The sequence below is a fragment of the Lolium rigidum genome, chromosome 1 (genome assembly GCF_022539505.1).
Source record: "Lolium rigidum isolate FL_2022 chromosome 1, APGP_CSIRO_Lrig_0.1, whole genome shotgun sequence".
NCBI classification, from domain to species: Eukaryota; Viridiplantae; Streptophyta; class Magnoliopsida; order Poales; family Poaceae; genus Lolium; species Lolium rigidum.
In genome coordinates, this window is record NC_061508.1 from 195827211 (window position 1) to 195851481 (window position 24271).

At 42.3% G+C, this 24271-nt stretch overlaps 1 long non-coding RNA gene and 3 other non-coding genes across 4 annotated transcripts; all 4 read right to left on the bottom strand.

Moving 5' to 3' along the window:
• Positions 1 to 5839: 5839 nt before the first annotated feature.
• On the bottom strand, positions 5840 to 9909 carry LOC124682931. Its single transcript, XR_006996500.1, has 2 exons — positions 8977 to 9909; positions 5840 to 6205 (listed from the first exon to the last, which is right to left on the bottom strand). It is a non-coding gene; the product is annotated as an uncharacterized LOC124682931 (long non-coding RNA).
• Positions 9910 to 9929: 20 nt separating this feature from the next.
• LOC124685547 lies at positions 9930 to 10035 on the bottom strand. The gene has a single exon (XR_006997530.1). It is a non-coding gene; the product is annotated as a small nucleolar RNA snoR97 (small nucleolar RNA).
• A 93-nt stretch (positions 10036 to 10128) lies between these two features.
• Positions 10129 to 10249, bottom strand: LOC124685502. Its single transcript, XR_006997488.1, has one exon. It is a non-coding gene; the product is annotated as a small nucleolar RNA Z278 (small nucleolar RNA).
• A 674-nt stretch (positions 10250 to 10923) lies between these two features.
• Positions 10924 to 11008, bottom strand: LOC124685551. Its single transcript, XR_006997535.1, has one exon. It is a non-coding gene; the product is annotated as a small nucleolar RNA U36a (small nucleolar RNA).
• Between the last annotated feature and the right edge of the window lie 13263 nt (positions 11009 to 24271).

Below are 24271 nucleotides of genomic sequence, written 5' to 3' on the forward strand. Positions count from 1 at the left end.
TTGAAGAGAAGAGTATATGAACATTTCAAATAAAATGGTCCTGCTCACTCTGGGAATCTCTACGGTAAACGCTTCAAATGAAAGATGCTTCGACCAAAAAAAAAGTCATCATGGTTTATGTGCGAATAGAACCATTTCTTGATTACAGAAGCCTCTCTCTCTCTCTCTCTCTCTCCAGTTTCAGTGACGTCTCTTTCCCTCGCGGAGACGTAAAGCAAACCAAATTTAGTCGGTCCCAGCAACGGAAGAATATTTAGGTATAGTACATCTGATGGCCATTGGCCAATGCTGGCCTGCTGCCAACTAAACTAATTAAGCTGAGCTAAACCAAGGACATGGATTAGGTCTAATGGAGATAACAACGTTGCGTTTCTTTTGTCGGATTAGCTTTGCTTTGCCCGGCATCGCAATCAATCTTGCATCTTTGTCTGTCTGTCCTGCGAGAAGAGCCAAACCACTATCGTCCTCCTGCGACAGTGTTGCTGTTGGCAGTGGCGAGTCTGCGCCATAAATTAATGGACCGGGGTTACTAACTAACAGCTAAAAGTGTGGTTAGCTTCATTGTGTTCCCAGGGATTGAGGGATCTGTATCTAAATCTGTTCAAAGCACATTTGTGACGAACACAAAATTTTGGCCTGGAATTCTTTCCGAATCAGGTAAATCGCTTAAGATTTTTCCGGAGAGTACACCAAGCTGGTGTACCCTGTCATATTTTTATAAAAGGCAGACGAAAAATACAAGACAGTGGCTCTTGCTGCGAATAACAAAGGTGTCACTGGTAATGTAGTATAACTCCACGTCCGAGCTAATACAAAGATTAACCATCACAAACATTACAACCACGCACAAAGGAAAGGGTCTGCCCTATGAGGAACAACAAAGCCGCGTCTCAACCACACCAGCCGCCTCTCAAGAACAAGGACTCCCTCCTGAACTTCCCTTGTTGACGCGCCAACCACCCGTAAATGCCCAAAGGAGTCGGGGAGCGGGTGGCGGGACTCGGTCGGTCCCGGGAAAGTCATCATCTTGGATGCACCGGCGGCGACGAACATTGAGCCCGATGAAGATCCACCCGAAACAGCGGCAAGCATTGGAAGAACCGAACGCAGAACCTCCAAGCATTGTCTCCACACATGATGCTCCCAGCAGTCTAGGATGTCGCCATTGCCTGCCCTAAAAAGAACCTAGGCACTTGCCCGGAGACAACAAACCAAGCGAGGAAGAAAGGGGATGCTGACTTGTTACCCTAGCCTGAATTGTGGTAGTTTTATGTAATTTACTCAAAATGCCGACACACCTCGGTGACGCTTAGAGAAGGAAAACAACACCCACGGGCACTATCGCCACCGACATCGACCTAACACAGCCATAATTATCATTTGTGACACTGCGCACCTTTCAATTGTGCATTGTTGTCTATTGTGGTTCGCACCACCGCCCACTGCAACACCAAAGTATTTTAGTATGTGTACTCCCTTCGTTCCATTAAAGTTATTTCAGATTTGTCTAAATATGAATGTATATAGATATTAAATAGTATCTAGATACATCTAAATTTTGATAAATCTCGAAGAAATTTCATGAGACGGAGGGAGCCCATTCTCTTATTTTAGTTTGTAAATAGTTCATGTTGAAATCGGAAATTCAATTCGGCTCTTGGATGCATAGGCTCCCTCCACCCAAAAAACATATTTCTAATTTTCAAAAAGTTCTAACAAAAAAAAAATCTTATGTACATCTTGGCAATCTATGTGCGTTAGTGCAGTTTAGCGAAAAATCGATATTTTTTGTGGTCGATGTAAAAAAGACAAAACAAGTCTCAAGACTTATTTTTAGCATTAAATTTTATCTTTTTTACATGGCCCAAACGGCAAGTTGATTTTTCATGCAAAGACTTTGTGCGCATTTAGCATTTGAAGATCTACATATGAATTTTTTGTTTAAATTTTTTTAACATTTCAAAATATATCAAAGTTGCAGTTCAAACTAAAGGGAGCATACGCAGCCAGGAGCCAAAACATGACTCCCATGTTGAAATATCAAAAACATATTACAATTCGCTAGGACAGACATATTGCAATGATTCAAAAACCTCGGGAGCATTTGGGAAGGACCCTAGAGGCTAAACCTATGTCCGCTTTTGTACGCGTCACGACGGTGGTGGTCTGGACTAGCTCCCAGTGCGCGCGCGTGCAATGGTCAGTTTCCAGGCTGTTTTGTGTGTGCGTGTGCTAGATCATGGACCAGCCTCGCGTGGCAACGAACGTGTGCCTGTAGACAAGTTGGCCATTAGCCATTAGTCATCTTGTACAACGTACCTGGCCATTTCTCTTTCCAACGGAATCTAGCGTCTCGCATAGCTGAAAATTTCGAATGAACATCTCACTGAACTAGTTCAGAATTTAATCAACATATATGCAGCGATCACCTCAGCTTTATGAGTTACTGTTGAATATATATAAGGAATTCAGAGTTTCATACACGCACTCATGATCTTTATCGAGAAAAAAAAACGCCCAAGCCAGTGCCCTGTGCAATACCGTTAGGTTTTCCAGTAGAAGAAATTTTTAATCTAGAGTCCGTAAATTGCTTTACATTGAGACATTAAGTAATTCCTCCGTCTATCAAAAGAGTCTTAGATTTAGTATATAGATACATTCAACTTTAGATAAATTAGACATATAGATAACATCTAACCTTAGATAAATCTGAAATATCTTCTTATGAACAAAGGGAGTACTAATATTGGCTGATTTCTCGGGCTTAATGAAATGACGCGCATGTGTCCTCAAGTTCTCGAAAAATACTAGCTAATTTGGTAGAAATAGTGGGAAATAGCTAGGCATTGCAAGTCTGATCCAGCGGTAGATATGAGGGACTGCCGTTAATTTTGGTGGAAGAATATACACAAGTGCATCGTTGCGCTCCTAGGAGCCATGTTAATACTACTATCTCTGTTTATGAAAAGATGTTTTAAATTTGTCTAAATTTAGATGTATCCAGATATTATTTAGTGTATAGATGTATCCAGATGTTTTAAATTTATCTAACTTTAAACAAATCTAAGACATGATTTTATGGACGGAGGGAGTACCTATGTCCATAAATAGATGTCCTAGTTTTTTCTCAATATGAATTTATTTTTTGACAAAGAGAGTGTATTAATACCGCAAAGATACCAATTACACCCAGTCTCTGCAATAACGAAATATCCTAATTAAATACACTACAGATGCACACGCCCCTACTTCAAAAACAAGAGAAAAACAAAAGATCACACTACGGTGATCTAGTAGTTGTAACACAAACCACTGACAAATAGCACCCAGAGTCCGCGCTCCCAAAATAATGGTGTCAATATGATCACTGCAAAATACAACCAATTAACGATAGATCTTGCATTTTAACCTGGAGCATGTTCGCCCTTTCAAAAAAATTCTTCGTCAACGTCATTGCTAGACACTACCAATTAACGCGGTAGTGAGATGCAGGGGGGGGGGTAACGAAGATTTCGCCTGAACCGCCCCTTAGGAGTTTAGGAGTTAGGAGCGATGCAGCCAACATCCGTAAGTAACATCTAGATACACCTAAATTTAGATAAATCTATGACATCGATTTATGGAAAGGAGTATTTCAAAAAAAAAAAATTGCGGCCATAGAGTGACTAAGGGCATCTACGATGGAGACGCTTGTTTAGAGGCGCCAGGATTTTCCACCCGGCCGATCGACAGTTGCGGCATGTAATCCCGGTTAGTGAGCGCTTATTTTCAAGCATCGATGCAAAACTTTGCGCCGGCGCTCTGTGAGCTTTGGCCTTGTGCGGCATAAAAAGCGGGCTGAGTTGGTTGGTGCAATAAGCGTCTAGAGTTTATTACCGTTGCTGATCTAGTCTCATGCACAGACGCTAGGATTAATTCCCGGATATTTTTTCACTTAAACGCCTAAACAGGCGCCTGCCATTGAAGATGCCCTAAGGGCGCGGGACTGACTCATGTACAGGATTTGGCCCAGAATCGTCTGACGATTAAGCTGTGTTGCGAGAATTGAGCATAAAGCACTAAGCCGGTCAGTACCACTTATTACGAAAAAAGAAAAAGAAGAAGAAGCAAGGTTCCCTTTTGTGCCGGATTAATATCAGTTTTTTCACTCGCAAAAAAAGAAGAAGCAAGGTTCCCTTTTGTGCCGGATTAATATCAGTTTTTTCACTCGCAAAAAAAGGTTCCCTTTTGAGGGTGTAAAATGGCAATGTCAATGGTTGTGTTTTTCTGTTTGAGAATATTGGATGGGCCGGATTCTTAAAAATAGGAACTTTGATGAGCTTGAGTTGAGACGAGACCTTCATAGCCATGGCAGAACTGAGCCGCATAATGCATTAATGCAATGAAACAAGTGAGATGGATTCTATAAAAAAAAACACAGTGAGATGGAACACTGAAAAGTGCAGAAATAGGCCTTCTTCAGGAGCTGCCCACGCTAGCGGCCTCACTGACGGATCCAGCACGTCTCGGATAGAGCCGAGTCACACGCATTCATTGCGGCATGGCTCGCTCCTGCCGCGCACCCCGCCTGAGTTATAGGCCTGGCCCAGTTTCGCTCATTCCTTCAGCTGCTTCTTTTCTCTGTTTTCTTGCCTTTTCTGTGTTTTTTATTTCTACTAGCACAAATGCCCGTGCATTGCCACAGGTTCTCAAATTTCATTTCTCAATGCACATATATAATTCACAACTCACTATGAAAATTCAAAACAAATCAGGGATATCATAATATACTACAACATGGTAATATCGAACGCAATAACAAGACAACATTGTTGTGCATGTGCATAGTTCAAAGTTCTAGATCTTTTGGTACTTTTCTATGGTAAGTTCCACACATGTGTTCTTGTCCATCATAACTGTGAACTCAACAAAATCTCCTTTTGGATGTATTATTGTCTCATAAAATATGGGTGTTGCATCTACGAGTAAAATTGAAGGAATACTTTTTTGGATTAGTCCAAACAACACTTTGATATTCATAAATACCCAGAGACAACCCTACATCGTAGCCTTCTGTGTCAAACATACAAAATAGGTCTTAGCAAATCTTCAATAATGGCTGGGGTAAAAAAAAGACTATCGGCTGACCGGTGGTGCGGACGGGCCTTAGCAAGATAGATTCTCGTAGTCATGCAATGTAAGAACACAAACATCAACATCTCTCATGAAGCAACACCCAACCTGATCACCTTTTGGCGACTCTTGATAAAAAGGATGTGTCATCCTATAGTTGATACTTTGGGGCAGGGTGAGGATATCCTTGTATTTTGATTGTGATAGCAAGACAATATGCCGTGTACCATGCTTGAGAACTCTTGAATCATGCGGGAACATGGTTCCCACACAATAATGCATCAAGATAGATAGAGCAGTAGAGTATAACAGCAGTCTCGATAGTGAGGGTGAGGCACGGATGCAGAGTAATTCTATTGTGAAATGACAACTTTTGAAAAATGTAAGGACCGATCGATACACATTCTCATGTGGGTAATGAATTAAGAATAATCTAGAATACTAATTACTCCCTCCAATCCAAAAGTCTCCAATCCAAAAGTGACGGAGATTTTGTATTGATGTAATATAAAGTTTGTAGTAATTAAATAAATATCCAACACTTATTTTGAATCGGATGGAGTACATCATTTTGCCAAATACTATTGGGACATCAACTTATTACTATTTGAACATCGCAAATAAGGTAATACATAATGAGCATGTTTGGATAATCTGAAAATTATATTAATTAATGTCATACCAAAAACAATAGTGGCAAGCAACTCCATGGGACAACTCAATTCACTGTGCAGAAGCCCTAGGAAGCATACCAGGGGCCAAGCATATAAGATTAAGTGATCAATGATCATAGTTGATACATGGACGACTAATTTTAGTGACATGCCCAATTTATCGCCTAAACATATAAGCTTACATCTCACAATCCATACAACAGTTTGGTCCTTTGCAAGTTCAGCGTGCTCTTCCTACTGTGCTCCCAGAAATACAATTTGTAGAAGTCGTAACCATGAGAATCAAACGGTCTGCCCAATGATGGTTCCATGACATGATCACCCTAGTCTCGCCATACCCTCGGATCGATCTTCCAAGTGCACCTACCGGCTTTTACAAGGAGTATATCCGGTCTGGAGGATTGGCAACGATCCTAACCCTGGAATTATTTGTAAACCACCATGAGATGGAATAAGTCCAACAAGCTCACAGTTTATGAACCACAGAATGATAGAACTCATTTTCATTTTATATAATCACTTTTAAATCTCTCTGGTAGATTCCTCTGGTGCGGCAAAAATCAACAACGTCAATAAGATGCTGGAAGTATTTACGTGCATCAGCTTTACCTTGGCAACAGGGTAACGAAAAATAACGGTAAACTTTCCTTGGTAGAGATATGTCTTCAATTCTGGAGTATAAACCATTGGTAGTATAAGCTCCATGTTGTCACTATTGTATTTTAAAGTACATAGAAATATTTCTTACTCAAGGGTGAGTAAATGAAGAATTTCATTTTAAGATTTCCATAACATGGAAGAAGTGATACCTTGCTGGCACCAGGGTAAAAAAATCAGAAAGCAAATGCAACGTTACATGTAATTAATTAAGGAAAAAGATACGGAGAAGCTCCGCACAGCTCACTAATCCGTGCGGCGGAAAAAAACACCTGTCTCTTAAAGGGCCACGCGCTATGATTGTACTGCATGTTCTTTATCCCCTCGTGTACAGCTCTCAACCACTCATTCTCTCTCTCCAAAACAAACCACGGAAGCATCGCGCAGGAAGGTTCGAGGAGGTCGCTGGCTCGCCGCCGCCGGGAGAGTCCGCCCCCGCCGGATTGGCTTGAAGGCCGCCGCCACCATCGGATTGGCTTCGAGGCCGCTGCCGCCGGGAACACGCCGGGGGAGGTCGCCGCCGTCGGGCTGGCTTCAAGGCCGCCGCCACCGTCGGGCACGCGCCACGGGAGGCCTCCGCCATCGCGCTGCCATCGAGGGAGGCCGCCGCCGCCGGGACGGCTCCGGCGCTGGCCTCCGCCGTCGACTACGGGCCGGGGGAGGCCGCCGCAGCCGGGAACGCTCCGGGGGAGGCCGCCGCCGCCGGGCACGAGCCGGGGGAGGCCGCCGCTGTGCACTCCTCGAGGGAGACCGCCGCTGTGCACGCGGTAGTGAGGCTGTTCCCGAAACGAGCTTGTGGAGGTTGCCGACGAGCAAGCAGCGGGGATGTCGTCGAGCACGCCATGTTGCCGTGGATGGGGACATGGTGCTCAGTAATTTTTTGCTCATTTTAATCTGGCAATTGTGCCTAATTAATCTTGATGTTTGATTTTTGGTGTTCCTTTTGGTTCTGCTTAGTCGACTATTTATCTGGCAGTCGTAAGTAATTAAATATGGCTAGCATGGCTAATTAATCTGGTAATTATTTTTGTCAAAGAACCTGATAATTGTTTAGGTAAAAATTCTGGATAATGAATCTGGCAATGGTGGATAGTTATTCTGGTAATTGCGGTTTTGCCAAGAACACTTTGCTAGTACTTGATATTTGTGGCTAATTTATCTGGTAATTGTTAGAGATAATCTGGTAGTTGCTTTTTATAAACATCATGTTTATTTGCGTAGGCAGTGATGTTCAGCAAGTGACCATAATCAAAGACCCGGAAGCAAAAAACTGAACCTATGTAATACTTAGTACTAATTTTGCCTGATCTGCCACGGAGGGGTGGGGTTTTTTTTGGTGTTCCTTTTGGCGAGTAGGCATAATTAATCAGGCAATTAACATGAACCTAATTAATATGGCAATTACTAACATTATACACCGATTTGTGATCAGGAACTTGATCTTGTTAAAAACATGTGGCCCAGAATTTTCTACTCCTGACAAATGATAGACTGCGTTTCCTGACAAATGATAGACTGCGCATATAATTTTATCGCTAAATAACTGGATGTCTGATACGGCCACATGGGCTGACATGGGCTGACACATTGGAATCTCTCCTGCGTGGAAGGCCGCCGCACGGAAAGACTTTTATGCGGCGCCGCCGCGTAGCAACGTCCATTAATTAACTGTCCGCCACTACAGTGTTGGCATGCTGCTTCCTGAAAGTATCAATGAAGCCTCCGACGGGACTACGTGAGAACTTATACACGCAATTTTCATTTTTATTAGAGATTCAACCAAGATTCATATCCGAGCAGATACATAAAATTAATATTCATTGACAGGAAGCAAGATGATCAACTTACTTTATTGCTATGCAAAATACGCAAATGATTTGGTCACTATATATACGCAGGGTACGGGAAATCTACTTCGGCTCATAGGTTATGTACATTCTCTATTCAAAATCATATTTCAAAATGTCTAAAAATTCTAAAAAAATATCAGAATGTACACCCAGACATTCTATGTCTGCGCACAAAGTTTCATTGAAAAAACTATTTTTTGTGGCCAGCGTAAAAAAAAATTCCGGCGCTCCAAAATAGCTTTTAACGAGACATTTTTTTTTGTCTTTTTACATAGTGCACACAAAATGTTCTTTTGTGCCAAACTTTTGTGAGCTAACATAGAATGTGAAGATACACACTCACAATTTTATTTTAAAATTTTTACACATTTTGAAATAAATTTAAAATAATTTTTTATAATAGGTGCATCTAGACTTATGAGCCAAAACACCATGTACCAAGGGTATTCTCTATGCAGGTACTATCTTCACTCAAAGATATATTACATGCAACCAACTACTGAACTTGTCTTTTGAATGACGAGAAAAGCAACTAAATATACGACACCCCACCTAAATTAGACATACAATTCAGTTCCCTATTTGATTTTTAAACCTACTTTATGGGATCTATGTTAAAGATGCAGCTGTACAAATAATGAACATGACTTGGACGACTTTGCTTCTACATTGACAGAACTAACCTGCTAGGCCTGCAATATCCATTGCCACTTTTCCATTCCTGGTTGTTGGGACTCAGCCACACTCCATAGAAGAATCGTTCTTCTGTTGGAGAGCCAGTCACCAACATGCTGCCTGCATACGCAATCCTACAAACAACAACCATGCAGTGTTTAGTATCATGTCATATAATTTCAGAACTTTGAGGACCAAAATGGCAAACCAAGTTGATATTTTGGGAATGAATGATGCTTCTTCTAAGTTATCGTTTTTTAAGGATCAACATGCCCCTATTCACCTCAATGATTAATTCACTCTACACTATTGAACATTTCTATAGAGTAGCAAAACAAATAAATTTTTACAATGAAAGTCAACTGATTCATATGGTTAGCTTAGAATCCTAGTGTGGGCACCAACCAAGCACACCCTTGGACAAGGGGATGTTTGTTTTTGACTCTGCAGGTGTGGAGGCCTTGAGAGAGAAGTGTGCGTGTGTGTTGTAAATTGTGATTTGTGAGTGGACTATGATTATAGAGTGATTATGATATAAATAAAATGTTTCAAACAACATTTGACATTCAACCTCAATATGAAGTTCAGGTTCTTAATATCTAAACATCCAAACAAAATTATTGGCATTCAAATTCAATATCAATACCTTGAGTTATTGACATTCAACCCAATGTAATGTGCAATCCCCCCAATGCAAACATCCAAACAGAGCATAAGCCTATATCCACCGATTGGTTTGGTTATTTATTTTTAGAGTTCCAAATTAGTCATATCTTAGTTATGCTAATATGCATATAAATTAAATGGATGGATTATTTAGAGGGAAAGTAACAACCAAGGTTACCAAAACAAAATTCATTATATCTATATGAAAATAGAGAGAGAGATCAACACACATAAACAAAACAATTCAACTTGGGGTAGTTCAATTTGTCATCAAGCAAAGTGCTGCGACCTAATCAAATATTGTGTCGTTATTTAACTCCCATCTTGTAGGAACAAGAGATGAAGCTGATGACAACACGCGCTATCCCGAGCTTATCAGTCTCTTCCACAAATCAGAGGTACTTGCTAGAGGATAGTTAAACTCAGCAACCAAAAAACGCAGAAATGTACGACTACAGATTTAAATGCAACATACAGTGAAAGGTTAATCGTTATCTTCAGACTCGGCCCGTGAATGTCAAGTGGATACAGGGACTACGGGTAGGTTCTTCCTGCAAACAGGAATACCGGATCGAGACGTCCGCACCTCCAAATGTTGGGCATGGCATCATTGGAATATCACATTTAAAACAGTTTCAGGAGACTAATGCAAGTCACTAATTTGATAATATAGATACGCGTCTACGAAAATCGGATCGAAATAAGATTACTAATGATGGATGTGCTAGATAATGGCTCAGATCTTTTGTTCTTCTGTCATAAACTATCAGAAGCAGAACTGTTATGGTCGGTTTGACCTATACACGCAGGAAGCCCACTAGTGGCTAGTTATGGGCTTAGCCCAAGTAAATTAGGGGCTTAGCCCAAGTAAATTAGGGTTTAGAGGAGGCCGTCCTCCTATATAAACACTTGTATCCCTTCAAGATTAATCAGACAATATTCAGTATCATTCTTGTCTCGTCTCCTGAAGGGAGACGGGAGACCCTGTGCCCCCGCCGCACCAACCCTAGCCGCCGCCTCCTTCCTCCGCGACGGCGCCCAGCCGCCGGCGCCGAGCTCTCCAACCTCTCCGCCCTCACTTCCACCCTTACAATCTCCGCCCTAGACCCGGTAGAACCCTAGTCTCTACCAAGAACTGTCATGTTTTCTAATAGTGTTTATCATCACGGTCATGTCATGTTTTCTAATAGTGTTTATCATCACGGTCATGTAAAAACAGAGCACACACATCAATAGGACAAAATAAATCTAGAAAAGAGGGAAACCAAGAAACGGGATTTGGCATTTGTTGGATCATACTAAGAAATTCAACCATGTTTTCCCTTGTACTTCACGAGTTAATCAGAAGCGCGGGTAGTATTCAAATCACTGACATCAACCAAAAGGAAAGAGAGGATCATAAACAGGGGGAATAGAAACGAGCTGTGAAGATGTGTCCGTTGCTCTGGCTCTCATCCACGCGTAGTGTCGCGGCTTGCTCTTGCCACACATAGTGATGTAGGGGATCTAGCCGACTGCATATCAGTAGAGGTCAGGGCGTGTGCTCGCGAATTGATGAGGACACCGGTGTTGCAGCCCATTGGAGAGTTCAACAGTCAGCAGCAGACGGGCATGAGCGGGGAGTTCACGAAAATAATGAAGATCAACATGGGAAGGTCGGATCCGAACCTACATGCATTGCCTGGAGCCGCGCCTCCATACTACTTCTCTTCCTCGTGATCTGGGGATGGCATCGGACCTTCATGATCCTCAGGACATGTGGTGGGGGACAGGTCATGTTTCAATTCGTCTGCATCTAGTGACCTACAAATTCAGAAGAAAAACATTAGAACACATGATAATTCGGGAAATGGTCTAATTGCTGCAGATTTACCGAAGACGAATGTATTAGAGAGAGGGGGGAGGGAGAGGACGAGCAGGGGGAGGTAGGATCTGGGCCTCCATGCCCAGATCACCTTCGTGCTGCTGCTAGGGGGAGGAGGTGACGAACGGATTCGTGCCGTGGAGGCCGCACCCATGCGGTAGTGATGGTGACGACTGAGGAGGTGGCCGGATACGATAGCCAGTGTAAGAAGGCGTTGGAGGAGGAGGTGTGGTGGCGCCGGATGCGTAGGAGATGGGCAGATGGCTGTCACCCAGGAAGAGAGACATCGTAGATGCGGAAGGAGACGGCAGCGATTGATTAAAAATCAGCATCACCTTCCTTTGGTGGGACGGACGACCAAATCTGGTGGGACGGACGACCAAATGCTTTGATGGACCGAGGGTGGGGAGAATAGGGATTATGTTTAGTCTTTTTAAGTAGTAGAGATAGAGATTTTTTGTCCCTTAAATACCATTCATGAATTCAATAATTCTCACAACTTAAAAAATTTATGTATTCAAAAAATATTCAAGATTTTTTAGAAAAAACTCATGTATTTGAAAAATATGTTCATGCAGTTCACAAGAAATGTTCATGTGGTTAAAAGAATCTTCACCACACTCGAAAAAATGTTAATGGGTTTCAAAAATAGTTAAAATAATTTAAAAATATCTATCAGGTGTTTATCATGCGTTTGAATTTATTTACATTAGTAAACTTATTCTAGAGAATTAATAGTAATTTTCCCTAAGATTTATTAAAATACATTAATGCGGGCCAACTAGTATTCCTACCGGCGGTATCAACACCTCTCGCCGCCAAGAGCTGTGTATAGAAGCTCCCTGAGAATCTTGGTTGGAACTCTTTTTTTTAAAGAAAATTTGACTTTCCTTGATCAATTAAACATAGTATATCACATAAAAAACGTAAAATACATGTGAACATTAAAGATTTGGAGTGAATTCCACTTTTTATCCTGTAGTTATGCATTTGTGACAAATATTACACCATTTACTGGAAATTCTACCAAAATACCCCATTTAAGAGACATTAAACATGGTTTAACCCCCAATTTACATATTGCTTGTTAATATCAGATAAGATAGGCATGATACGTCGATGTGGAGCGAAAAAAATATATAAATATCAGAGGGCCTATTCTAATCCATATGTTTCATCTATCACGATCATTTTGATATTTTTGGACCCCGATTATCACCTAGCACCTTGCCCAATGTACACACACAAAAAAACAAGGGTCCAAAGCTTTGAAAATGGGCAATCAACACGAATTTTTACTCAATGAGGTAATTAATGTCACAAAGGCAAAACTAGAGGGTAAACAGTGGATTTCACACTAAGATTTCATAAAATTAAAAGTTACATAAAATATCTTCAAGGTCCTTGTCTCTAGCTCATATTTTAGCATGTTGACATTCCTTCAAGAGTAAGAAGATCAAATCACACAAAGACAAAACTTGCATAGGTTGCACTAACCTCAAAGGTTTCAAAGATGCGTGAGTCATCCACCTCAATAGGTGAGAACATAATTTTGTTGCACACAGTGCGGTCTCGTGGACACACCTCCTGCAATGCAACTTGTCGAACCATTGTTTGACTAACGCTAATGCTACTGCTTGAGAAGAACTCCACTAGCATCAAAGATCGAATCACAATAAAACTTGACACCACCACCAAGATTGGCGGAAAAGCCACACGATATACCGACATATATAGACCTTACGATCTGCAAGAACAAAATACCACGGTCTCCCTTGATGTGAGTCGCGCCGGCCACACCAACAACACCATGATGGAGATGGAGCCAACGGCCTCGATCTTATTCAGTCCAACGCCAAGTTCTCCATCTAGACATCATCACCAACACAAACCTAAGAATGAATAAAATTTAACTATAAATAAGACGTAGATCTGTGGTTTCCGTCGTCTTGTTGGAGATATGCCCAAGAGGCAATAATAAAGTGGTTATTATAATATATCTTTGTGTTTATGATAAATGTTTGCATACCATGCTGTAATTGTATTAACCTAAACATTGATACATGTGTGTTATGTAAACAACAAGGAGTCCCTAGTAAGCCTCTTGTATAACTAGCTTGTTCATTAATAGATGATCATAGTTTCATGATCATGAACATTGGATGTTATTAATAACAAGGTTATGTCATTAGATAAATGATATAATGGACACACCCAAATAAGGGTAGCATAAGATCACGTCATTAAGTTCTATTTGCTATAAGCTTCCGATATATAGTTACCTAGTCCTTCGACCATGAGATCATGTAAATCACTTATACCGGAAGGGTACTTTGATTACATCAATCACCACTGCGTAAATGAGTGGTTATAAAGATGATATTAAGTATTCGGAAAGTGTGAGTAGAGGCATATGGATCAAGAGTGGGATTTGTCCATCCCGATGACAGATAGATATACTCTGGGCCCTCTCGGTGGAATATCGTCTGATTAGCTTGCAAGCATGTGACTAGTTCACAAGAGATGATATGCCACGGTACGAGTAAAGAGTACTTGTCGGAGACGAGGTTGAACAAGGTATGGAGATACCGATGATCAAACCTCGGACAAGTAAAATATCGCGTGACAAAGGGAATCGGTATCGTATGTAAATGGTTCAATCAATCACTAAGTTATCGTTGAATATGTGGGAGTCATTATGGATCTCCAGATCCTGCTATTGGTTATTGGTCAGAGAGGAGTCTCAACCATGTCTACATAGTTCACGAACCGTAGGGTGACACACTTAAGGTTTGATGTCGTTTTAAGTAGATATGGAATATGGAATGGAGTTCGAATTTTGTTCGGAGTCTCGGATGGGATCCAGGACATCACGAGGAGGTACAGAATGGTCCGGAGAATAAGATTCATATATAGGAAGTCACTTTCCAAGTTTGGAAATGATCCGGTGCATTTATGGAAGGCGCTAGAATGTTCTAGAACCTTCCGGAAGAAATCACCATGGAAGGTGGAGTCCCGGTTGGACTCCACCAACCCTAACCAGCCAACCAAGTGGGTGGGTGGAGTCCATGGTGGACTCCACCTCCTTGGCCGGCCAAGCAAGGGGGGAAAGGGAGAGTCCCTGTCCCTCTAGGTTTCATCCATATGGAAGTTTTTGAATTGGGGTCTTATTCAAACACTTTGGACAAACCCTAGGGATTCCACCTATATAAAGAGGAGGAGAGGGAGGGGGCGGACACATCAAAGCCAGCCGCACCCCCAAGGCTCCCAGGCCGGCGCCCCCTTTCCCAAACCCTATCCGCCTCTCTCCTCCCACCTCTCCCGTAGAGCTTAGGCGAAGCCCTGCCGGAGATCTCCACCACCACTGACACCACGCCGTCGTGCTGTCAGGAATCTGAGGAGGATCTACTACTTCCGCTGCCCGCTGGAACGAGGAGAAGGATGTCGTCATCAACACCGAACGTGTGACCGATTACGGAGGTGCTGCCCGACTGTGGCACCGTCAAGATCTTCTACGCGCTTTTGAAAGCGGCAAGTGATCATCTTCAGCAACAACGAGATCTAATCTCGTAGGCTTTGGAAATCTTCGATGGTTAGTCTCATGATCTTCTCGTTGCTACCATCTTCTATATTGGATCTTGGCTTGTTATTCGTTCTTGCGGTAGGAAATTTTTGTTTTCTATGCTACGAATCCCATCGGTGGTATCACATCCGTGTCTATGCATAGATTGGTTGCACAAGTAGAACACAATGGTTTTGTGGGTGTTGATGCTTTTGTTGTCTTTACTTCGTGTACTTTGCATCTTGCGGGATGGTGGGATGAAGCGGCTTGGGCTAACTTTACATGACCGCGTTCATGAGATTTGCTCCACGCTCGACATGCAACTTGTATTGCATACGTGGCTTTGCGGGTGTCTGTCTCTCCCACCATAGTGAAGATTCAATCTACTCTTTCTATTGACAACACTAGTATCACCGTTGTGGTTCATGTTCGTAGGTAGATTGGATCTTACTCGAAAACCCTAAACCACGTAAAATATGCAAAACAAATTAGAGGCGTCTAACTTGTTTTTGCAGGGTTTGGTGATGTGATATGGCCATGATATGATGATGAATATGTATGAGATGATCATTATTGTAGTGTGGCAACCGGCAGGAGCCTTATGGTTGTCTTTAAATTTCATGTTGAAGTATTATTTCAAAGTAGTTGTAATAGTTGCTACATGGGAGAACAACAATGAAGACGGCGCCATTGACCTTGACGCTACGCCGACGATGATGGAGATCATGCCCGTTGATGACGGAGATCATATCCGTGCTTTGGAGATGAAGATCAAAGGCGCAAAGACAAAAGGGCCATATCATATCACATATGAATTGCATGTGATGTTAATCCTTTTATGCATCTTGTATTGCTTAGATCGCGATGGTAACATTATAAGATGATCCCCCTCACTAAATATCAAGATAATAAAGTGTTCATCCTTAGTATGCACCGTTGCTAAGACTTGTCGTTTCGAAGCATCACGTGATGATCGGGTGTGATAGATTCTACATGTGCATACAACGGGTGCAAGCCAATTTTTGCACACGCGGATACTAAGGTTGCCTTGACGAGCCTAGCATGTACAAACATGGTCTCGGAACACGGGATACCGAAAGGTAGAGCATGAGTCATATGAATGATATGATGAACACTTTGAGTGTTCGCCTTTGAAGCTACATCTTTTCTCGTGATGATCGGATTTGGTGTAGTGGATTTGGTTCGTGTGATCACTAAGACAATGCGAGGGATATTGTTTTGAGTGGGAGTTCACCTAGTTAATTTAAGAATTAAAATTTGAACTCATTTTATCATAAACTTAGTCTAAACTCTTTGCAAATATGTTGTAGATCATGGCGTCCCCCTCCATCAATTTTAACCAGTTCCTAGAAAAAGAAAAGCTTAAAAGCAATGGTAGCAACTTCACCGACTGGTTCCGTCATGTGATGATTTTCCTCAATGGTGGAAATCTGCAATTTGTGCTCGAAGCACCGCTAGGTCCCCCACCACCACCTGCAATATCTGAGGAAGTAAAAAATGTTTACGAGACTCGGGTGATTTGGTACTCTCAAGTTCAGTGTGCCATCCTGTGCAGCCTAGAGGCGGAGCTCCAAAAGCGTTTTGAACACCACGATCCTTATGAGCTGGTCCATGAGCTAAAAGCTATCTTTGAAAATCATGCGGCCGTGGAAAGCTATGAGGCCTCGAAACACTTCTTTGGTTGTATGATGGAAGAGGGCAGCTCCGTTAGTGAGCACGTGCTTGCTATGTCCGGGCATGCGAAGAAGCTCAGTGACTTGGGGATAGTGATTCCTAACCAGCTGGGTATTCATCGTGTCCTCCAATCACTGCCACCAAGTTACAAGAACTTTGTGATGAACTACAACATGCAGAACATGAACAAAGAGTTACCTGAACTCTTCTCCATGTTGAAATCTGCTGAGATTGAGATACAGAAAGAGCACCAAGTGTTGATGGTCAACAAGACCACCAGTTTCAAGAAGCAGGGAAAGCCTAACAAGAAGGGCAACTTCAAGAAGGGCGGCAAGAAAGTTGATGCGCCTCCTGAGAAGTCTAAGGCTGGCCCTAAGCCTGATACTGAGTGCTATTACTGCAAGGAGAAGGGGCACTGGAAGCGTAATTGCCCCAAGTACATGGCTGATCTGAAGAGCGGCCTTGTCAAGAAAAAGAAAGGTATATTTGATATATATGTTATAGATGTCTATCTTACTCGTTCTCGTAGTAGTGCCTGGGTATTTGATACTGGTTCGGTTGCTCACATTTATAACTCGAAACAGGAACTACGGAATAAACGAAGCCTAGCGAGGGATGAGGTGACGATGCGCGTTGGAACTGCATCCAAGGTCGATGAGATCGCCTTCGGCACGCTCCCTGTACATCTACCTTCGGGATTATTTTTCAACCTTAATAATTGTTATTTGGTGCCTGCGTTGAGCATGAACACTATATCTGGATCTTGTTTAATGCAAGACGGTTATTCATTTAAGTCGGAGAATAATGGTTGTTCTATTTATATGAATAATATCTTTTATGTGTTGGAGATATGCCCAAGAGGCAATAATAAAGTTGTTATTATATATCTCTGTGTTTATGATAAATGTTTATATATCATGCTATAATTTTATTAACTGAAACATTGATACATGTGTGTTATGTAAACAACAAGGAGTCCCTAGTAAGCCTCTTGTATAACTAGCTTGTTGATTAATAGATGATCATAGTTTCATGATTATGAACATTGGATGTTATTAATAACAAGGTTTATGTGAATGATGTAATGGACACACCCAATTAAGCGTAGCATAAGATCACATCATTAAGTTCATTTGCTATAAGCTTTGGATACATAGTTACCTAGTCCTTTCGACCATGAGATCATGTAAATCACTTATGCCGGAAGGGTACTTTGATTACATCAAACGCCACTGCGTAAATGGGTGGTTATAAAGCTGGGATTAGGTATTCAGAATGTATGATTTGAGGCATATGGATCAACAGTGGGATTTGTCCATCCCGATGACGGATAGATATACTATGGGCCCTCTCGGTGGAATGTCGTCTAATTAGCTTGCAAGCATATGAATGGTTCATAAGAGACCACATATATACCACGGTACGAGTAAAGAGTTCTTGTCAGGAGACGAGGTTGAACAAGGTATAGAGATACCGATGATCAAACCTCGGACAAGTAAAATATCGCGTGACAAAGGGAATCGGTATCGTATGTAAATGGTTCATTCGATCACTAAGTCATCGTTGAATATGTGGGAGCCATTATGGATCTCCAGATCCCGCTATTGGTTATTGGTCGGAGAGAAGTCTCGATCATGTCTGCATAGTTCACGAACCGTAGGGTGACACACTTAAGGTTTGATGTCGTTTAAGTAGATATGGAATATAGAATGGAGTTCGAAGTTTTGTTCGGAGTCTCGGATGGGATCCAGGACATCACGAGGAGTTCCGGAATGGTCTGGAGAATAAGATTCATATATAGGAAGTCATTTTATAAGTTTGAAAATGATCCGGAGCATTTATGGAAATGTTCTAGAAGGTTCTAGAAAAGTCCGGAAGAAATCACTATGGAAGGTGGAGTCCCAGAGGGACTCCACTAGCATGGCCGGCCAACCCTAAGGGGGAGGAGTCCCAGGTGGACTCCACCCATGGTGGCCGGCCACCCCCCCCTCAAGGAAGGGGTGGGAGTCCCACCTTGAGTAGGAGTCCCACCTTGGGTAGGTTTCCCACCTTATGCCAAATTTGTGTGTTGGGGTCTTATTCGAAGACTTGGACTACAACTCTTGGGGGTTCCACCTATATAATGAGGAGCAAGGGGAGGGGGCTGGCCACACCAAAGCCCTCTTGGCCGCAGCCCCCAAGTGGCCGGCGCCCCAAGACCCCCCTCTCCCCAAACCCTAGCATCTCCTCCTCCACATACTCCCGCATCGCATAGGCGAAGCCCTGCCGGAGTTCTCCACCACCACCGTCACCACGCCGTCGTGCTGTCGGGATTCCGAGGAGGATCTACTACTTCCGCTGGCCGCTGGAACGGGGAGGAGGACGTCGTCTTCATCAACACCGTACGTGTGACCGAGTACGGAGGTGCTGCCCGATTGTGGCACCGTCAAGATCTTCTACGCGCTTTTGAAAGCGGCAAGTGATCATATTCTGCAACAACGAGATCTAATCTCGTAGGCTTTGGAAATATTCAAGGGTTAGTCTCGTGATTCCCTCGTTGCTACCGTCTTCTAGATTAGATCTTGGCTTGTGTTTCGTTCTTGCGGTAGGAAATTTTTTGTTTTCTATGCTACGAATCCCATCAGTGGTATCAGAGCCGTGTCTATGCATAGATTGGTTGCACGAGTAGAACACAATTGTTTTGTGGGCGTTGATGCTTTGTTGTCTTTAGTTCATGTACTTTGCATCTTTGTGGCATAGTGGGAAGCGGCTCGGGCTAACTTTACATGACCGCGTTCATGAGATTTGCTCCACACTCAACATGCAACTTGTATTGCATAAGTGGCTTTGCGGGTGTCTGTCTCTCCCACTATAGTGAAGATACAATTTACTCTTTCTATTGACAACAATAGTATCACCGTTGTGGTTCATGTTCGTAGGTAGATTGGATCTTACTCGAAAACCCTAAACCAGGTAAAATATGCAAACCAAATTAGAACCGTCTAACTTGTTTTTGCAGGGTTTGGTGATGTGATATGGCCATGATGTGATGATGAATATGTATGATATGATCATTATTGTATTGTGGCAACCGGCATGAGCCTTATGGTTGTCTTTAAATTTCATGTTGAGTAGTATTTCAAAGAAGTGGTAATAGTTGCTACATGGGAGAACAATCATGAAGACGGCGCCATTGACCTTGACGCTACGCCGACAATGATGGAGATCATGCCCGTTGATGATGGAGATCATGTCCGTGCTTTGGAGGTGAAGATCAAAGGCACAAAGACAAAGGGGCCATATCATATCACATATGAACTGCATGTGATGTTAATCCTTTTATGCATCTTATATTGCTTAGATCGCGACGGTAGCATTATAAGATGATCCCTCTCACTAAATATCAAGATAATAAAGTGTTCATCCTTAGTAGCACCGTTGCTAAGACTTGTCGTTTCGAAGCATCACGTGATGATCGGGTGTGATAGATTCTACATGTGCATACAACGGGTGCAAGCCAGATTTGCACACGCGGATACTAAGGTTGCCTTGACGAGCCTAGCATGTACAGACATGGTCTCGGAACACGGGATACCGAAAGGTAGAGCATGAGTCATATGATTGATATGATGAACACTTTGAGTGTTCGCCATTGAAGTTACATCTTGTCTCGTGATGATCGGACTTGGTGTGGTGGATTTGGTTCGTGTGATCACTAAGACAATGCGAGCGATATTGTTTTGAGTGGGAGTTCACCTAGTTTTTAATTTTGTTGAATTAAAATTTGAACTCAATTTGTCATAAACTTAGTCTAAACTATTGCAAATATATGTTGTAAATCATGGCGCCCCCATCAATCAATTTTAACCAGTTCCTAGAGAAATAAAAGCTTAAAAGCAATGGTAGCAACTTCACCGACTCGTTCCGTCATGTGAGGATCTTCCTCAATGGCGGAAATCTGCAATATGTGCTTGATGCACCGCTAGGTTCCCCACCACCCCCTGCAGTATCCGAGGAAGAAAAGAATGTTTACGAGACTCGGGTGACTCGCTACTCTCAAGTTCAGTGTGCCATTCTGTGCAGCCTAGACGCAGAGCTCCAAAAGAATTTTGAGCACCATGACCCTTGTGATATGATCAACGAGCTCAAGGTTATCTTTGAAACTCATGCGGCTGTGGAGAGCTATGAGGCCTCGAAACAGTTCTTTGGCTGTATGATGGAAGAGGGCAGCTCCGTTAGTGAGCACGTGTTCGCTATGTCCGGACACGCGAAGAAGCTCACTGACTTGCGGATAATCATCCCTAACCAGCTGGGTATTCATCATGTTCTCCAATCACTGCCACCAAGTTACAAGAACTTCATGATAAACTACAACATGCAGAACATGAACAAGGAGTTACCTGAACTCTTCTCCATGCTAAAATTTGCTGAGATTGAGATACAGAAAGAGCACCAAGTGTTGATGGTCAACAAGACCACCAGTTTCAAGAAACAAGGCAAACCTAAGAAGGGCAACGTCAAGAAGGGCGGCAAGAAAGCTGCCGCGCCTCTCGAGAAGCCTAAGGGTGGCCCTAAACCTGATACTGAGTGCTATTACTGCAATGGGAAGGGGCACTGGAAGCGTAATTGCCCCAAGTACTTGGATGATCTGAAGAGCGGCCTTGTCAAGAAGAAGAAAGGTATATCTGATATACATGTTATAGATGTCTATCTTACTGGTTCTCGTACTAGTACCTGTGTATTTGGTACTGGTTCGGTTGCTCACATTTGTAACTCGAAACAGGAACTACTGAATAAACGAAGCCTAGCGAGGGATGAAGTGACGATGCGCGTTGGAAATGGATCCAAGGTCGATGTGATCGCTGTCGGCACGCTCCCTCTACATCTACCTTCGGGATTAGTTTTAAACCTCAATAATTGTTATTTAGTGCCTGCGTTGAGCATGAACATTATATCTGGATCTTGTTTAATGCAAGATGGATATTCATTCAAATCTGAGAATAATGGTTGTTCTATTTTTATGAATAATATCTTTTATGGTCATCCGCCTGAGAAGAATGGTTTATTTCTATTAAGTCTCGATAGTAGTGATACACATGTTCATAACATTGATGCTAAGCAAATTAAATTGAATGATAATTCTACTTATATGTGGCACTGTCGTCTTGGTCATATTGGAGTAAAACGCATGAAGAAACTCCAATCCGATGGACTACTTGAGTCACTTGACTTTGAGTCAGTTGATAGATGCGAAGCATGTCTAATGGGAAAAATGACTAAGACTCCATTCTCTGGTATTATGGAGCGAGCTACAGACTTATTGGAAATCATACATACCGATGTGTGCAGACCAATGAGTGTAACCTCGCGCGGTGGTTATCGTTATGTTCTAACCTTCACAGATGATCTGAGTAGATATGGGTATTTCCATTTCATGAAACATAAATCCGAAACTTTCCAGAAGTTTAAGGAATTCCAAAGTGAAGTAGAAAATCAACGTAACAAGAAGATTAAGTTTCTGCGTTCTGATCGCGGAGGTGAATATCTGAGTTATGAGTTTGGCATGCATTTAAAGAAATGCGGAATACTTTCACAGTTGACACCGCCAGGAACACCACAGTGCAATGGTGTGTATGAACGTCGTAATCAAACTCTCTTAGATATGGTTCGTTCTATGATGTCTCTTACTGATTTGCCGTTATCGTTTTGGGGTTATGCATTAGAGACAGCTGCATTCACTTTAAATAGGGCACCATCTGAATCCGTTGCAACGACACCGTATGAATTATGGTTTAATAAGAAACCTAAGCTGTCGTTTCTTAAAGTTTGGGGTTGCGAAGCCTATGTAAAAAAGTTACAACCGGACAAGCTAGAACCCAAAGCGGAGAAATGCGTCTTCATAGGATAACCTAAGGAAACTATTGGGTGTACTTTCTATCACAGATCCGAAGGCAAAATCTTTGTTGCTAAGAACGGAACCTTTCTTGAGAAAGAGTTTCTCACTAAAGAAGTGACTGGAAGAAAAGTAGAACTCGACGAGGTTACTGAACCTTCTCTCGTTGATCAGAGTAGCGCAGTACCGGAAGATGTTCCTGTGCCGCCTGCACCGATAACAAAGGAAGCTAATGATAATGATCATGAAACTTCGAGCGAGGTAGCTATTTAACCTCGCAGATCGACAAGGGAACGTACCACTCCTGATTGGTATGATCCTTGTCTAAATGTCATGATTGTGGACAACAATGATGAGGACACTGCGACGTATGAAGAAGCGATGATGAGCCCAGATTCCAACAAATGGCAAGAAGCCATGAAATCCGAAATGGGATCCATGTATGATAACAAAGTGTGGACTTTGGTAGACTTACCTGATAGCCGCAAGGTTGTCGAGAATAAATGGATCTTCAAGAGAAAAACAGATGCTGATGGTAATGTTACTGTCTATAAAGCTCGACTTGTCGCAAAGGGTTTCCAACAAATTCAAGGAGTTGACTACGATGAGACTTTCTCACCTGTAGCAAAGCTAAAGTCTGTAAGGATTTTATTAGCAATAGCTGCATTTTTCGATTATGAGATTTGGAAGATGGATGTCAAAACGGCGTTCCTTAATGGTGACATTGAGGAAGAGTTGTATATGGTACAACCCAAAGGTTTTGTCGATCCTAAAAATGCTGACAAGGTATGCAAACTTCAGCGTTCCATTTATGGACTGAAGCAAGCATCCAGGAGTTGGAACCGACGCTTTGATAAGGTGATTAAAGACTTCGGGTTTATACAGTGTCACGGAGAGGCCTGTATTTACAAGAAAGTGAGTGGGAGCTCTGTAGCATTTCTGATATTATATGTAGATGACATATTATTGATTGGGAATGATATAGAACTATTAAGCAGTGTAAAAGGCTATTTGAATAAGTGTTTTTCAATTAAAGACCTTGGTGAAGCAGCGTACATTTTAGGCATCAAGATTTATAGAGATAGATCAAGACGCCTAATAGGGCTTTCACAGAGTACATACCTCGACAAGATTCTTAAGAAGTTTAGAATGGATGAAAGTAAGAAAGGATTCTTACCGATGTTGCCAGGTAAGGTCTTGAGTAAGACTCAAGGTCCGGCTACGGCAGAAGAAAGAGAGAGGATGAATCAGATCCCCTATGCCTCGGTAGTAGGCTCTATCATGTATGCCAATGCCATGCTGTGTACTAGACCGGATATAGCACATGTTGTTAGTTTGACTAGCAGATATCAAAGTGATCCAGGAATGGAACACTGGACAGTGGTCAAGAATATCCTGAAGTACTTGAAAAGAACTAAGGATATGTTTCTTTGTTATGGCGGTGACCAAGAGCTCGTTGTAAGCGGTTACACCGATGCAAGTTGGAACACCGATCCTGATGACTCTAAGTCTCGATCCGGGTACGTGTTTATATTGAATGGTGCTGCAGTAAGGCTGGTGCAGCTCGAAGCAGTGCATGGTGGCGAAGTCTTCAACAGAATCGGAATACATAGCGGCTTCAGAGGCTTCATCAGAAGCGGTATG